This window comes from Rhinatrema bivittatum, chromosome 5 (assembly GCF_901001135.1).
Source record: "Rhinatrema bivittatum chromosome 5, aRhiBiv1.1, whole genome shotgun sequence".
NCBI classification, from domain to species: domain Eukaryota; kingdom Metazoa; phylum Chordata; class Amphibia; order Gymnophiona; family Rhinatrematidae; genus Rhinatrema; species Rhinatrema bivittatum.
This window is the reverse complement of record NC_042619.1, coordinates 260,820,187-260,836,591: the sequence shown is the minus strand read 5'-3', so window position 1 is coordinate 260,836,591 and position 16,405 is coordinate 260,820,187.

Here is a 16,405-nt window from a genome sequence, read left to right as displayed (position 1 = left end):
TCTGTGATGATTATTTTCTCTTCTTTGGTTCTTTTGTTTGGCTTACAGGCTCCATTTGTCTCTTGGGTGTATCTGCACAGCACTGCATATATCTCTAATACCACTTTAGAAATGATAAATAGTAGTATTACTAGTAATTGTCTTCTCACCTCAGCAATGCTTCTGGTCAGTACTTTGATGTACTAATCAACTTTCTTCATGAACAGCAAATTCAGCTTGAGGATTGAGGCTTCTTCTGCTACTTGTCAACAAGAAACAAATTAATAAAATTGCCACTGGCTTCCTGGGAGAAATCTGAACTTACAAAAAAAACCTGTTAATCATGTCCCAGGTTTTGCTCATGTAAATATGAAAAGTGAACTAATCATGAAAGATGTAGTCTGTAATTATCCCTGAATGTGTTCCTCTGCTCACCGGAGCACATAAGATTGTGCCTAGAAATGCCCCAATTAAGCATCTTCTAATGTCATCGTAATCTGATGTTCTCTAGTCTAAACCTTGTATGTTAAGCCAATTATTAAAATAGCTTGTATCGCTTCTCTGATGACAACAAAGAGGAAGATGTACCATATACCACACATCTTTTGGATAGGAAAGGCTAAAATACATTTTCATGGGCTTATGTAACTTGGAGTGACCTAAAATTGTATTGGGCCAGGCTGAGGGCCTGTAGAGTGTCTATGTGTGCATGTATGAGATGAGTTGAGAGATTGTGTGTGAGAGTGAAGACCTGAATGTTTGCAGAGACAGCATGTGAGAGCCTCTGTGTGTGTGAGAGAGACAACATGTGACAGTGAGAGCCTGTGCTTGAGCAAGACAGCATGTGGGAGTGAGAGAGAGCTTGTATGTGTGAGACTCAGACAGCATGTGCCAGTGAGAGACTGTGTGTATGAATGATTGTATGAGAGAGAACATGTGAGAGTGAGAACCTGTGTGTGTGTGTGTGTGTGTGTGTGTGTGAGAGAGAGAGAGAGAGAGAAAGCATGTGAGAATGAGAACCTGACTGTGTTTGAGGGAAGAAGACAGATGGAGAGAAAAGAAATAGAAAAAAAGACATTATAAAAGGAATTGGCAATAAAATAAGAAAGGGAAGGTGAAAAAAAAAAGCCTGTGACCAACCGATTAGAAAACTAAGATCAGACAGCAAATTAAAAAAAAAAAAAAATTTTTACTGATTGGCACATGTAATCTTTGGGAATGTGCAAGAGTAGCACTTTCTCTATGCAGATTTCACAATGTACGAGATCAGTATGGAGGACCTGGAAGCCCACGGGGCCAGCACAGAGGAGGCAGCAGAATGGGCTTCAGTGTTAGTAGCAGCAATCAGCACCTCCCCAATAGCCACGCGGCAGCAGTGACAGTGGCAGCAGAAAAATGAGAGAGCTCTGAGGTTGCTGGCAAAAGAAAGAGAGGGGGTCTCTGCCTTTAATGCGTGCATGCGTATGAATGGGAGTCTGCCTGGTGGTGTATGTGTGTGAATGCATGTGTGCCTGCCTGAGGGTGTGTCTGTGTATGAGAATGAATGGGTGTCTTCCTGGGGTTTGTATGTGTGAGAATAGGTGCCTTCCTGTGTGTGGTGTATGTGTGTGTGTGAGAATAAATTGGTGCCTGCCTGGGGGTCTCTGTGAGAATGAATGTGTGCATGCCTGGGGAATGGGGATGGAATGGTGTGAAAATGAATGGGAACCTGCCTGGGATTCAGTGTGAGAATGACTGGGAGCTTGCCTGTGTGTGTGTGTTTGTGTGAGAATGATTGGAAGCTTGCCTGGGTGTGTGTGTTTGTGTGTATGTGAGGGAGCCAGTGAGTATGAGAGCATGAGTGTATATGAGAAAATCCAGGGGAGTAAGAGTTTGTGTATGTGTGTCTGTAGGGGGAGAGAGTGTCTTACAGCCTGAGAGTGTGTATCTGTGAGAGAGGTTATGGTGGGTATAAGAGCATGAATGTGTATGTATGTAACAGTGTATGTGTGAGAGAGAATGGACATGTGAGTATGTGTGTGAGAGAGAGAGAGGATAACCTCCTAATCCTCGACAATATCAGGGTGACTGGACATCAAGAGCTCCCACAGAAGGGAACAGCAGGGGCTTTTTAAAATCCTTATTAGTTTTAATTATTGAATGTTATTTGATATATGTGCTGTTTTGAAATATTTTATTAGTGTTTGGGAAATTGTAAAAAATGTATATGATTTTAATTAATAAAATTCTATTTATCAGTAGTTTTAAAATATTCTTTTATTAGTATGGTTTTACTATTATAACTGATGCTTTATGTTTCTTGATTTTATTGTTTTATAGGAATGGTGGTTCTGTTTTTCCATTGTTAATACACAGAGTCTGGTTTCTTGGGGTTTCCATTTCAGTTTTTTCCAAATTGTGCTCTTTTATTTTGTATTCTGTATTTGGTGAGGGTCTGTCTCTGCTCTGTGTGTGTGACCATGATGAGAGATTCTGCTAGCATAGGGATCTATAGCAATCGGGTTTGTTTTGTTTCCTCAGTAGGTGGTGTATTGGTATTCTAGGACCCAGTGTAATATTTACCCTTGCTTCTTCACAGGTAGGGTTATTGTTTGAGTCCTTGGTGTTATTACTGTTGTGTTACAATGGGATTGCAGTATAGATTTTGAGTGTCTTTTTTGCAGGCTTTTGTGTTAGTTCACAATGTGTCTGGCAGTGGAAGGTGTTTGTGCTGCTGTTACTGTGAGGTGACACCAGAATTTGAAAATATCTTTTAGTATGATGAGCTGTAAGGGAAACATCCAAGCTCCATTGTTTGGGGGAATTTCAGTGGATGCACAGAGTTAGAGAACTGGAGGTGCAGGATTTGTATTGACATTCTGTCCCTTCCTATAAATTCCAGACTTCACTCTCATAGCCACATAGAATTAGTTGAATGAGGCTATCAAATAATTTTATAGGGTGAAACTGGCCAGCTTTTTAAATTTACGCAGAAGAGCCTTTGGACTTTTTTATTAACACTTTTTTTTATAACCAATTTTAAAGCAGGATCCATGCTATAGAGGTGGGTGTGATGAAGAAATGTCATTTTGGCTCCCCCCCCCCAATTCTTCTGTCTAGAGACACCACAGATTTTCTGTGACCTTAAGCATTAGTACAAGAAGGATTAAGGGGGGGATGCTGGAGAGGTACACAAATGCATTGGCCCCCGGGCGCCGGAGACCCTTGGTGCACAACCGGGTGCGAGCCATATGGGGCTGCAAGTGGTGGCAAAGAGGAGTGGAGATTTGGCGGGCTGCGAGCACTGCCCAACCTGCTCGCGACCCAGAAAACCACACAGTCAGTGGGTGTGATCGAGAGTGAAGTAGGAGTTGGGGCCAAGACCAGGGGGTGGCGGTGCAACCCCCTGGATATCAGCCAGTTGTGAGCCAGGCACCGCCCACCATGGCAGTGTGAAACACCCAGATTTCGGACAAACAAAATCACCAGCCCAGGAGGTCCAGCAAGAAAACTGCAAAATGCAACAGCAAGTGCCAAGAGCAGAATATATCAGAGACAAGGTTCATGAAAGCACAGACACAGGGGCCATGCAAGGGAATTTTGCACTCTGCCCTCCCCAAAGAGAATTCAAAAGTATGCATTTATAACAGTAAATTTTACATGAAACATTACATTCAAAGTACAGTCTTCTGAGGTACAAATATCACATACAACATCAGGCATATTTTATTTACATGCACTGCTATAGTGCCAACCAGAAAACCCTCAAAAAAGCACAAAAGACACTTAATAGTTGGGTGTAGACTTCGCCCTCTGAAAGCCATGAGTACACTAATTATAATTACAATATAGTAAACTTCCCATACCAAAATAGCATTACCTGATAGCATTCGAATAGTAACAACCCTATCTATGAAAGGGAAACACTGAAGGCCTTGAAGCATCAATACACCTCCCATTAGGAAAACAGAGCAAGCCAAGCTGCAACAGATCCCTACATGGCAACTGCACGCTAGCAGAATACCTCACCTTGGTCACACATGCAGAAACAGACAGATGCTCATCAAATACAGAATAAAGAGACCAGAAAGTATAAATAGAAAAGTGCAAAACCTGAACTGGAAGCACAAGAAGCCAGACTCTGACCCTGATGTAATAAGCTGTGCAAAACCTGCCATGGGATTTTGCACGGGGGATTCCGCAATATTACGCGCGTATATAATAAAGTGTTTAGCGTGGAAAATATGGGCGCACATATCCTCACAATAATCCATGGCAGGTTTTGTGCGAGTGCTTGCAAATAGCATGTAAAGGAGGCAATTATCTATTCATGAGCTATGCAGGGTGCCATGCTAGCAGGGAGACTGAATAGTGCGGGTGTTTTTTTTAAGCGGGGTTTTTTAGCACCTGGATGAGGCCAAGAGTTAAATGAAAGTGCCTGTCTGCAGGTCCTTTTACTCCATTGCTGGCATAGCTTTGTTGAGCTACTACTCCCATCATTTCCTGAATAGTTTTCTGATGCCAGGTTGTGTGTCCGTGCAGCCTTTTCCTTCCCGGGCGCCGGGGTCTTGCTGATCACAATCGCTCCTACTGTTTTGGCAGTCTTCGGTCCCAGTCCAGGTCCTGGCAACTCTGCGGCTCCGGGCGGTGTCTGCACTTGTTTGTAGCTCCCAGAGATCGCCGGTCCATCCATCCAGGCTTCTGCTCTTTCCTGGCGGGGCTGGTCCGTGCCAAATGTCCCCGGTCGCCTGGCGAAGATAAGGCTGCAAGGACACACAATGGCACTAATACCAGCATTGGGGTAAAAGGGTCACTAGGAGCTGAAACTATTTTTGAATAACGTGGGTGCCGATGTAAACAGCAGTAAGCTAGAAATACTCCTTGCGAGTCCGCAACTTTTTCCAATTGCGTCTATTTTAGCGCAGGTTTTTCCTGCGGCTTTCTGCATTGAGGCTTATGCGGGTATTGGCGCTTGTATTTGTTTTTGCCCGCATTTTTTTGCGCAGATCTAACTTGCATGCCATCCCCTTATTACATCCTGCAGAAGCGCCTGCTTTTGCCATGCGTGCTATAAAATAGACTTGCAGAAAATTGGTGAGGATTTCAATGCAGGTCTTATGATATCGGCTCTTCCATATGCAGTGCATCAATGGAAAAGCAGAAATGTTACCATCCCTCACATAACATCCAAAAAATATAAATTAATAATAGTTAAACCATATCAATAAAGAGAACAATAAATATTTTAAAAAGCGGACAAACAGAATAGCATACAATAATCAAAAACTGAGATGGGGTTCATATTCAGCTGCTGAGCGCCTAGTTAAGTTAGCCGGAAACACCTTTCTGGCTAACTTTACCAGGATATTCAGTGGCGTGGGAGCTCTGTAGAATATACCCAGCTAATTTAAAACTTAGCCAGATCAATATATCCGGCTAACTTTAGAGCGGCCTCCCTAGAATGCCTACTGCCCGCCCCAGGAATGCCCCCGACATAGCCGGCTAAATTCCAGCCCTATAAAGGGCTATCTGGCTAGAATTCAGCTGGATAAGACTAAATGGCTTTTGAATCTCTACCCCTAAGATTTTTAAAATATTGAAACACAAGTGGCAACAGCAGCAGCCTCCTCCTTCAGTCCCTCCGGCTCAGGGGCCTCCTCTTTCTTCGGGCTGCAGGGCCGGTCAGTGCTCCTGTACCTGAACCCTTCTCCTCTTTTCAGCCATGTGGGCTGATGCTTCAACCCTTCCTCCTTCTGGCCGTGCGGGCCGACGCTACAACCTGCTCCTTCTGGCAGCAGTGATGGCGTCACCTTCTTCCTGCCCGCGTGAGCCCATGCAACACCACTTCAGCCTGAGCCTGCACGGGCAGGAAGAAGGAGACACCATCACTGCGCTACTCCCAGAACCGTGGTGCTCCAGGTGGCCACCTAGTCTGCACAGTGCTTCCACAATCCATAGACAAAGAACTGAGGGAGCCACTGACTTCAGAGCAGCTTGAAGTCAGGTGATATAAATCCTGGATGGGGGATAGATATTTCTGTTGAGTGATACCTAACCAGCCCAGAGATTAGCAATAAAGGTGGGGGGACTAGAGTATAATAAACTTCTTATTGTTCCATCTTCATTTTTGTACTCTGTAGAGAGGGTCCCAACCTGCTGAGCTCACACATTGGGATTGGGAGGTGCCAGTCCCCTTGAGGGCCCGAGCTGTTGAGCTTAGTGTCAAACAAAAAGAGACTATCACACCTCATTAAGAGCATCTGAATTTGTCTGTTCACAATACCATTTCTTATCAGTGGGATCCCTGCTTTGTCAAATCAAAATATCATAAGTTGGTGCCACTTTGCTTAGTGGCACTGAATATTCATAGTTTTGATAAACCCAGCAAAAAGTTGCTAATTCTGCTCTGCTTTATTAAGGTGACAACAACTATTACCTAAGTAAACTTGATTAATAGCAGGTAATGGACTTCTTCTCCAAGAACTTATCCAATCCTTTTTTGAACCCAGCTACACTAACTGCCCTAACCACATCCTCTGGCAACAAATTCCAGAGCTTAACTGTGTGGTGAGTGAAAAAGAGCTTTATCCAATTAGTCTTAAATGTGCTACTTGCTAACTTCATGGAATGCCTCCTGGTGCTTCTATTATCCGAAAGTGTAAATAACCGAGTCACATCTATTTGTTCAAGACTTCTCATGATCTTAAAGACCTCTATCATATCCCCCCTCAGCCGTCTCTTCTCCAAGCTGAACAGCCCTAACCTCTTCAGCCTTTCCTCATAGGGGAGTTGTTCCATTCCCTTTATCATTTTGGTTGCCCTTCTCTGTACTTCTCCATTGCAACTATATCTTTTTTGAGATGTGGCAACCAGAACTGTACACAGTATTCAAGGTGTGGTCTCACCATGGAGCGATACAGAGGCATTATGACATTTTCCATTTTAATAACCATTCCCTTCCTAATAATTCCTAACATTCTGTTTGCTTTTTTGACTGCTGTAGCACACTAAGCTGATGATTTCAAAGTATTATGCACTATGATGCCTAGATCTTTTTCCTGGATGGTAGCTCCTAATAAGGAACCTAACATCGTGTAACTACAGCAAGGGTTATTTTTCCCTATATGCAACACCTTGCACTTGTCCACATTATATTTCATCTGCCATTTGGATGCCCAATCTTCCGGTCTTGCAAGGTCTTCCTGTAATGTATCACAATCCGCTTGTGATTAAAATACTCTGAATAACTTTGTATCATCCGCAAATTTGATAACCTCGCTCGTCGTATTCCTTTCCAGACCATTTATAAATATATTGAAAAGCACTGGTCCAAGTACAGATCCCTGAGGCACTCCACTGTTTACCCTTTTCCACTGAGAAAATTGACCATTTAATCATATGTTTCCTGTCTTTTAGCCAGTTTGTAATCTACGAAAGGACATCGCCTCCTATCCCATGACTTTTTAGTTTTCTTAGAAGCCTCTCATTAGGGACTTTGTCAAACGCCTTCTGAAAATCCAAATACTCTATATCTACTGGTTTTCCTTTATCCACATGTTTATTAACCCCTTCAAAAAAATGAAGCAGATTTGTCAGGGAAGACTTCCCTTGGATAAATCCATGTTGACTGTGTTCCTCTAAACCATGGCTTTCTATATGCTCTACAATTTTGATCTTTAGAATAGTTTCCACTATTTTTTCCCGGCACTGAAGTCAGGCTCACTGCTCTATAGTTTCCTGGATTGCCCCTTGAGCCCTTTTTAAATATTGGGGTTACATTGGCCACTCTCCAGTCTTCAGGAACAACGGATGATTTAAATGATAGGTTACAAATTTTAACTAATAGATCAGATATTTTATTTTTTAGTTCCTTCAGTACCCTAGGATGCATACCATCTGGTCCAGGTGATTTGCTACTCTTTAGTTTGTCAATCTGGCCTACTACATCTTCCAGGTTCACAGTGATTTGGTTCAGTTCGTCTGATTCATCACCCTTGAAACCATCTCCGGAACTGGTATCTCCCCAACATCCTCATTAGTAAACACAGAAGCAAAGAATTCATTTAGTCTTTCTGCAATGGCCTTATCTTCCCTAAGAGCCCCTATAACCCCTCCATCATCTAACGCACTATCATAGAATGATGACAACCTTATAGAAAATGAAAACCAAAGATTTGCACTGTGTTTTAAAGACCTGTTGCATGTTGAATACCTACTCATATGAAAACAAGACATCACTAATTAATCACATTTTTTTGCTTGTTATAGAATGAGGTGTCATATCTAAGTGCTCAAGCTTCACAAGGAGCCTGAAGTCCCAAATTTTGTTGGATAGCACTAGATCACAAAAGATAATTGAGGCCATCTAAACTTCTCAATCTTTGTGTGATGCTTATTTTGCTAGGGAAAGTAGGTCTACAATTTCTGAAAATTCAGTAAGATGTAAAGTGACTAGAGTGCAAGTGAGAGGAGAATAATCTTAGGAAATATTTCTTTATAGAGAGGGTGGTGGATGCATAGAATAGCCTCACAGTGGAGGTAGTGAAGACCAGTGGTTCTCAACCTTTTTTCTGTCGGGACTCACCTGTTAGATAGTTCCCACATGCGTGACACACTGAACACATGACAATCACAAAGCTAACCCCACCTTCACCCCAACCCTCAGCAATGGGTATAAAGCAGAACTAGAAGATTCCCTGTACAACTCCCCATACAAAAAAGTTATTCTGGTGTTATCTCATTAACAGCAACACAAACTCCCTCTACTACCAGGCGCAATAGCCCTATTTATAAAAAGACAGCAGTTATATTGAGAAAACACAACAAATAAGGTGAGGTATTTTACTAGCTACATGGAGACAAAAACTGGAATTGAAACCCAAAAAAGCCATTCTGCATGCAATTCAAAACTGGAGAAATTGAAACAGAAATATAGCACCTAACATAGTACCAGGATGTGCAATAATGAATACTGTGTACAATTCTGGTCACTGCATCTCAAAAAAGATATAGTTGCGATGGAGAAGGTACAGAGAAGGGCGACCAAAATGATAAAGGGAATGGAACAGCTCCCCTATGAGGAAAGACTAAAGAGGTTAGGACTTTTCAGCTTGGAGAAGAGACGGCTGAGAGGGGATATGATAGAGGTGTTTAAAATCATGAGAGGTCTAGAACGGGTAAAAGTGAATCAGTTATTTACTCTTTCGGATAATAAAAGAACTAGGGGGCACTCCATGAAGTTAGCATGTGGCACATTTAAAACTAATCGGAGAAAGTTCTTTTTCGCTCAACGCAAATTAAACTCTGGAATTTGTTGCCAAAGGATATGGTTAGGGCAGTTAGTGTTGCTGTGTTTAGAAAATGATTGGATATGTTCTTGGAGGAGAAGTCCATTACCTGCTATTAATTAAGTTGACTTAGAAAATAGCCACTGCTATTACTAGCAACAGTAACATGGAGCAGACTTAGTTTTTGGGTACTTGCCAGGTTCTTATGGCCTGGATTGGCCACTGTTGGAAACAGGATGCTGGGCTTGATGGATCCTTGGTCTGACCCAGTATGCCATGTTCTTATGTTAGAACAACATCTAGCAATTAAAAAATCTTAAAAATTATTAAAAATTCTCTAAACACTAATAAAATATTTCAAAACAGCAGACATATCACAAACTGCCCAATAATTAAAATGGTAGTCAATCAAGAAAAATGAACTTAAAAAGCCACCTTTACTTATCCTCTCCAGCAGTTCTCCTACTCCTTTCCCTTGCAGGCCACACCAGAAGCAGCAGTAGTTGCTGAAGCTGACCCTCACGGTCCTCTTCCTTAGGAACCACAACCAGTGTCTTCTATCTCTCTCTCACAAAGACACACACACCAGTCACACCCTCAGGACCAGTTTCTGATTCTCACACACACCAGTCATCTCACCGACCAATTTCTCTCTGTCTCTCTCTCTTATACACACTCACACACACACACACACATACATATATACACACACACACATACCAGTCTCCTCCCTGATCAGTCTTTCTCATACATACACATGTCACCTCTCTGACCAGTTTCTCTCAATCAAACAATGCTCTCTCTCTCTTACTTATGCACAGACTGTCAATCACACACATGCTCTCTCTATTTCACTTACATACAAGCTTTCAGTCACACATATGACCCCTTTCTCTCTCACAGCCACAGCCAGCCATAAACATGCTATATCTCTCTCTCTCACGCACACACAGAAGTACCCTCCCTTGTTCACATCAACACACAGAAGCACCCTCTCTGTCTCATATACACATCCTCCCACACACAAGCACCCTCCCTGTCTCACATACACGCCACACACACACACACACAAAAGCACCCTCCCTGTCTCTCATACACACCACACACACATACACAGAATCACCCTCCCTGACTCACATACATACCACACACAAACAGAAGCACCCTTCCTGTCTCACATACACACACACACACACACACACAAGCATCCTCCCTGTCTCTCATACACCACACACACACACACACACACACACACATACACACACAGAATCACCCTCCCTGTCTCACAAACACACCACACACACACACAGACATTTTTTTGAGATGAAGTACGAGACCGGACGGTCCTAAACTCGAAATTGGTATAAGGGACAGAAAGATGATGTGAATGGTATACAAGATTAAAGAAGTTCACATAATCTGCTCAGTTGCAAAAGACGGAACTGTATTTTTGCACTTTATCAGGTTGGTAGACACCGTGGAGTTTGATAATCTTTTGGCTCCTGATGAAGCTGTTTACAGCGAAACTCCGGCCAAAGTAGAGCCCTCCTTTGTGACATCAAGTAAAAACATTTAAGTTTAGCTTTGCTATACCGTCTAGTTTACATCGCAGTGAATGTGTATTCATTAACCCATTGAGGCGTTTCACGAAGATTTTTTTAATTTAATTTCTAAAGTAACGGCAAGTCATGAAGATTTTTTGAATTTAATTTCAAAAGTAACTGCAAGTGATTGAGAAGACCGAGCGCTCTCCTGATTTCAGGAGAGACGCTGACTGGCTTGCTGATGCAGTTTACTTAAATATTTATATATACAAAAATTTGAAAAAAACAGCAAAAATTAATAAAAAGATTTAAGTGAGCAATTTTTGGACTATTACACAATTGGTTTCCCCTTTTCACATATACACCACACACACTCGCACACACACACACAAACCCACACTCGCACACACACACACACAGAATCACCCTCCCTGTCTCACATAAACACCACACACCCACACACGCACAGAAGCACCCTTCCTGTTTCACATACACACACACAACACCCACCCTCTCTCTCATACACACCACACACAGAATCACCCTCCCTGTCTCACATATACACCACACACACTCACACACATACACACACACACACACACAAGCACCCTACCTGTCTCGGATACACACCACACCCCCCCCAAACAAGCACCCTCCCTGTCTCACATACATGTCACTATAGACACAAAAGGTATCGCCAAATACAGTCAGTTATAGTTGACACCGTTTGTCTGATCAATCGTGTTTTTTTACAAACAAGAAAAATGAAAAAATATTTTTAGAGAAATATTTGGGGAAGACAGAACTGCATCAGCAAGCCATCGTCGACGTGCTCAATGTAACCACATTGAGCCGTCCGGTCTTATCAATCATTTGCAGCCTGTGTGTTGAAATCACACTCTCCGGTGTTGTTTGAATTAGTATATGCAACTTGTGTGCTCCCAGCTTATTTTTTCAAGAAAATTATAATGAAAGAATCACACAGTGCAATTACCTCAAGCACTAATCTCTAGCAAGATGAATCGTCAATGACCTTGTAATATCATAAACTATAGTCCGTTTGACATAAATGCCTTAAATGCATGCAACTTGTATTCAGTATATATTAGGTGCTGACTCGACAGCGGCCGTGTTTCGCAGCCTACGGCTGCTTCTTCAGGAGTCAAAAACTCATAATAAGCGATCTGTGGAAGGAAAAACATACCATTGGTGCTTGATGAAAATAAAACATAAATGAAAATGTACTTAACTGACAACGGTGTAGCCATCTATTTGAAGCAGGACATGGAGTCTCGATATCATCCTGTACAGCAACGCCGGGCTAGAGACCACATTCAACCGGTTTGTAGGATTAAATAGCCCGCTCTTTTGCGGACATAATGACGTCAGAGGACGTTTCCGATTGTCATAGAGACAAGACACTTACTCAGAACTTCGTATCTAAACGAAATAAAGGCAGAAACCATCAGAGGAAAATGTATGCTACGTTAAGGACATCGGACTGATGAGTGAAACTCATCATAGAAAAACATTATATTCCAAATTGTTGTTGAGCCCCCGTGATATGACCCATCATTCAGGTTCACATACGAAGTGTGGCTCTTGTACTGTTTGCCACATCATGATTTTGACTTCAGTATTACACTTTTCTAGACTGAACAAAAATGTGATTTTACACCATAACACAGATTGTTTATCATCAGGGGTCATATACATCATACAATGTCCCTGTCAATTATACTATGTGGGTAAAACAAAGAGGACATTGAAGACATGGCTGATTGAACATCGATCTTGCATTAACATGCATAGAATCACTGCTCCTCTAGTCACCCACTGTTTAGAATTTTCGCACACATTTGATGACTTGAGAGTCTGTGTACTTGAACAGTTGATTCCATCTTGGCGGGGTGGCGACTTTGACAAAAGACTTCTTCAAGCAAAACAAAGATGGATTCATCGATTGGACACAGTTCACCCATGGGGGCTCAACAACAATTTGGAATATAATGTTTTTCTATGATGAGTTTCACTCATCAGTCCGATGTCCTTAACGTAGCATACATTTTCCTCTGATGGTTTCTGCCTTTATTTCGTTTAGATATGAAGTTCTGAGTAAGCGTCTTGTCTCTATGACAATCGGAAACGTCCTCTGATGTCATTACGTCTGCAAAAGAGCGGCTATTTAATCCTACAAACCGGTTGAATGTGGTTTCTAGCCCGGGGTTGCTGTACAGGATGATATCGAGACTCCATGTCCTGCTTCAGATAGGTGGCTACACCGTTGTCACTTAAGTACATTTTCATTTATGTTTTATTTTCATCAAGCACCAATGGTATGTTTTTCCTTCTACAGATCGCTTATTATGAGTTTTTGACGCCTGAAGAAGCAGCCGTAGGCTGCGAAACACGGCCACTGTCGAGTCAGCACCTAATATATACTGAATACAAGTTGCATGCATTTAAGGCATTTATGTCAAACGGACTATAGTTTATGATATTACAAGGTCATTGACGATTCATCTTGCTAGAGATTAGTGCTTGAGGTAATTGCACTGTGTGATTCTTTCATTATAATTTTCTTGAAAAAATAAGCTGGGAACACACAAGTTGCATATACTAATTCAAACAACACCGGAGAGTTCGATTTCAACACACAGGCTGCAAATGATTGATAAGACCGGACGGCTCAATGTGGTTACATTGAGCATGTCGACGATGGCTTGCTGATGCAGTCCTGTCTTCCCCAAATATTTCTCTAAAAAATGTTTTTCATTTTTCTTGTTTGTTAAAAACCACGATTGATCAGACAAACGGTATCAACTATAACTGACTGTATTTGGCGATACCTTTTGTGTCTATAGTGTTTAGTTTCGACAGGTTCGCAATTTTTGCTCTTTGTTTTTTGTTAGTTCACATACATGTCAAACACACACACACACAGAAGCACCCTCCATGTGTCACATATACACCACACACACACACACACACAGAATCACCCTCCCTGTCTCACATACACATCACATACACACTAGCACCCTTCCTGTCTCACATACACACCACACACACACAAACAAGCACCCTCCCTGTCTCACATACACACCACACACACACACACAAGCATCCTCCCTGTCTCACATATACACCACACACACACACACACACACACACAGAATAACCCTCCCTGTCTCATATACACATCACACACACACTAGCCACCCTTCCTGTCTCACATACACACCATACACACACACACACACACACACACACACAAGCATCCTCCCTATCTCACATACACACCACACACACAGACACACACACACAATCATCCTCCCTGTCTCACATGCACACCACACACACACACACACATACACACACAGAAACACCCTCCCTGTCTCACATACACATACCACCACCCCCCACACACAGAAGCACCTGCCCTGTCTCTCATACACACCACATACAATCACCCTTCCTGTCTCACATACACACCACAAGCACCCTCCCTGATCTCTCATACATACCACACACACACACACACACACACGCACCCCTCCCTGTCTCTCATACACACCACAAACACACACACAAGCACCCTGTCTCACATATATACCACACACACACACACACTCACATACACAGACTCACCCTCCCTGTCTCTCATACACACCACACACACACACACACACACACACAGAAGCACCCTTCCTGTTTCACACACACTCACAAACACCCTCCCTGTCTCACATATACACCACACACACACACACACATACACACACTTGTACACACACACACACACACACAGAATCACCCTCCCTGTCTCACATAACACCACACACACACAGAAGCACCCTTCCTGGCTCACATACACAACCACAAGCACCCTCCCTGATCTCTCAAACACACCACACACACACACACGCACACACACACACACACACACACACACACACACAAGCACCCTCCCTGTCTCTCATACACACCACAAACACACACACAAGCACCCTCCCTGTCTCACATATATACCACACACACACACACACACACTCACACACACAGACTCACCCTCCCTGTCTCTCATACACACCACACACACACACACAGAAGCACCCTTCCTGTCTCACACACACACACACAAACACCCTCCCTGTCTCACATATACACCACACACACACACACACACACACACTTGTACACACATACACACACACACACAGAATCACCCTCCCTGTCTCACATAACACCACACACACACAGAAGCACCCTTCCTGTTTCACATACAAATACACAACACTCTCCCTGTCTCTCATACACACAACACACAGAATCACCCTCCCTGTCTCAAATATACACCACACACACACACACACACACACACACACACTTGCACACACACACACACACACACACACACACAGAATCACCCTCCCTGTCTCACATATCACCACACACACACAGAAGCACGCTTCCTGTTTCACATACAAACACACAACACCCTCCCTGTCTCTCATACGCACAGCACACAGAATCACCCTCCCTGTCTCAAATATACACCACACACACACACACACACACACACACACACACACACAGAAGCACCCTTCCTGTCTCACATACACACACACAAGCACCCTCCCTGTCTCTCATACATACCACACACACACACACACACACACAAGCACCTTTCCTGTCTCACATACACACCACACATACACACAAGCACCCTCCCTGTCTCACATACTCACCACACACACACAAAGAAGCACCCTCCCTGTCTCACATACACACCACACACACACACACAGAAGCACCCTCCCTGTCTCACATACACACCACACGCACACAAAGGCACCCTTCTGATCTCAAATACATACACACATACATCGGCCTTCAGCTGAATAGATCGTCTTCGGTCCCGCCAGTCTAGTCTCTGGTGACAGTGGCCAGTGATTCCTATGTTTGGCCCCGCCAGTCTGGTCTCTGCCAGCAGCCAGCAGCTCCGGTCTTCGGGCTCGCTGGCCTGGTCTTGTATGCAGCGGTTCCGATCTTTGGTACTGGCAGCGGCCAGCAGCATTGATCTTCTGCCCTGCTGGCCTGGTTTCTGGAGGCTGCCAGCAGATTCGTCCCTTTGGTCTGGTCTCTGGCAGTGGCCAGCAGTGCTGATCCTTGGGTCTTCTGCCCCACTGGCCTGGTCTCTGGCGGCAGCCAGCAGCTCTGGTCTTCAGCCCTGCCAGCTGCGGGTAGCATGTGACATACCTGCCGGTGCATGGCAACGTACTGGTGTGTCGCAACACACCGGTTGAGAATCACTGGTGTAGACAATAACAGTACCTGAATTCAAGACAGCATGGGATAAACACAGGGGATCTCTGACGGAGTGATGGGAATTGTCAAGCTAAATTAGTTGGGCAGATGGTCAGATGATCTATTTTTATTTTCACATTTCTCTGTTTCTGTGTTTTTCCTGCAGCCACTTGATAATGTCACTGCATCAACATTAAAGTATAGGGCAAGTCATCCCGGCTTAATTCCAGCAGTTAAAACCATACTGACTATTTTCACAGACGGCTTTGTTCATTAATTGTTAAGAATAGAGTAAGAGAAAACATAGGG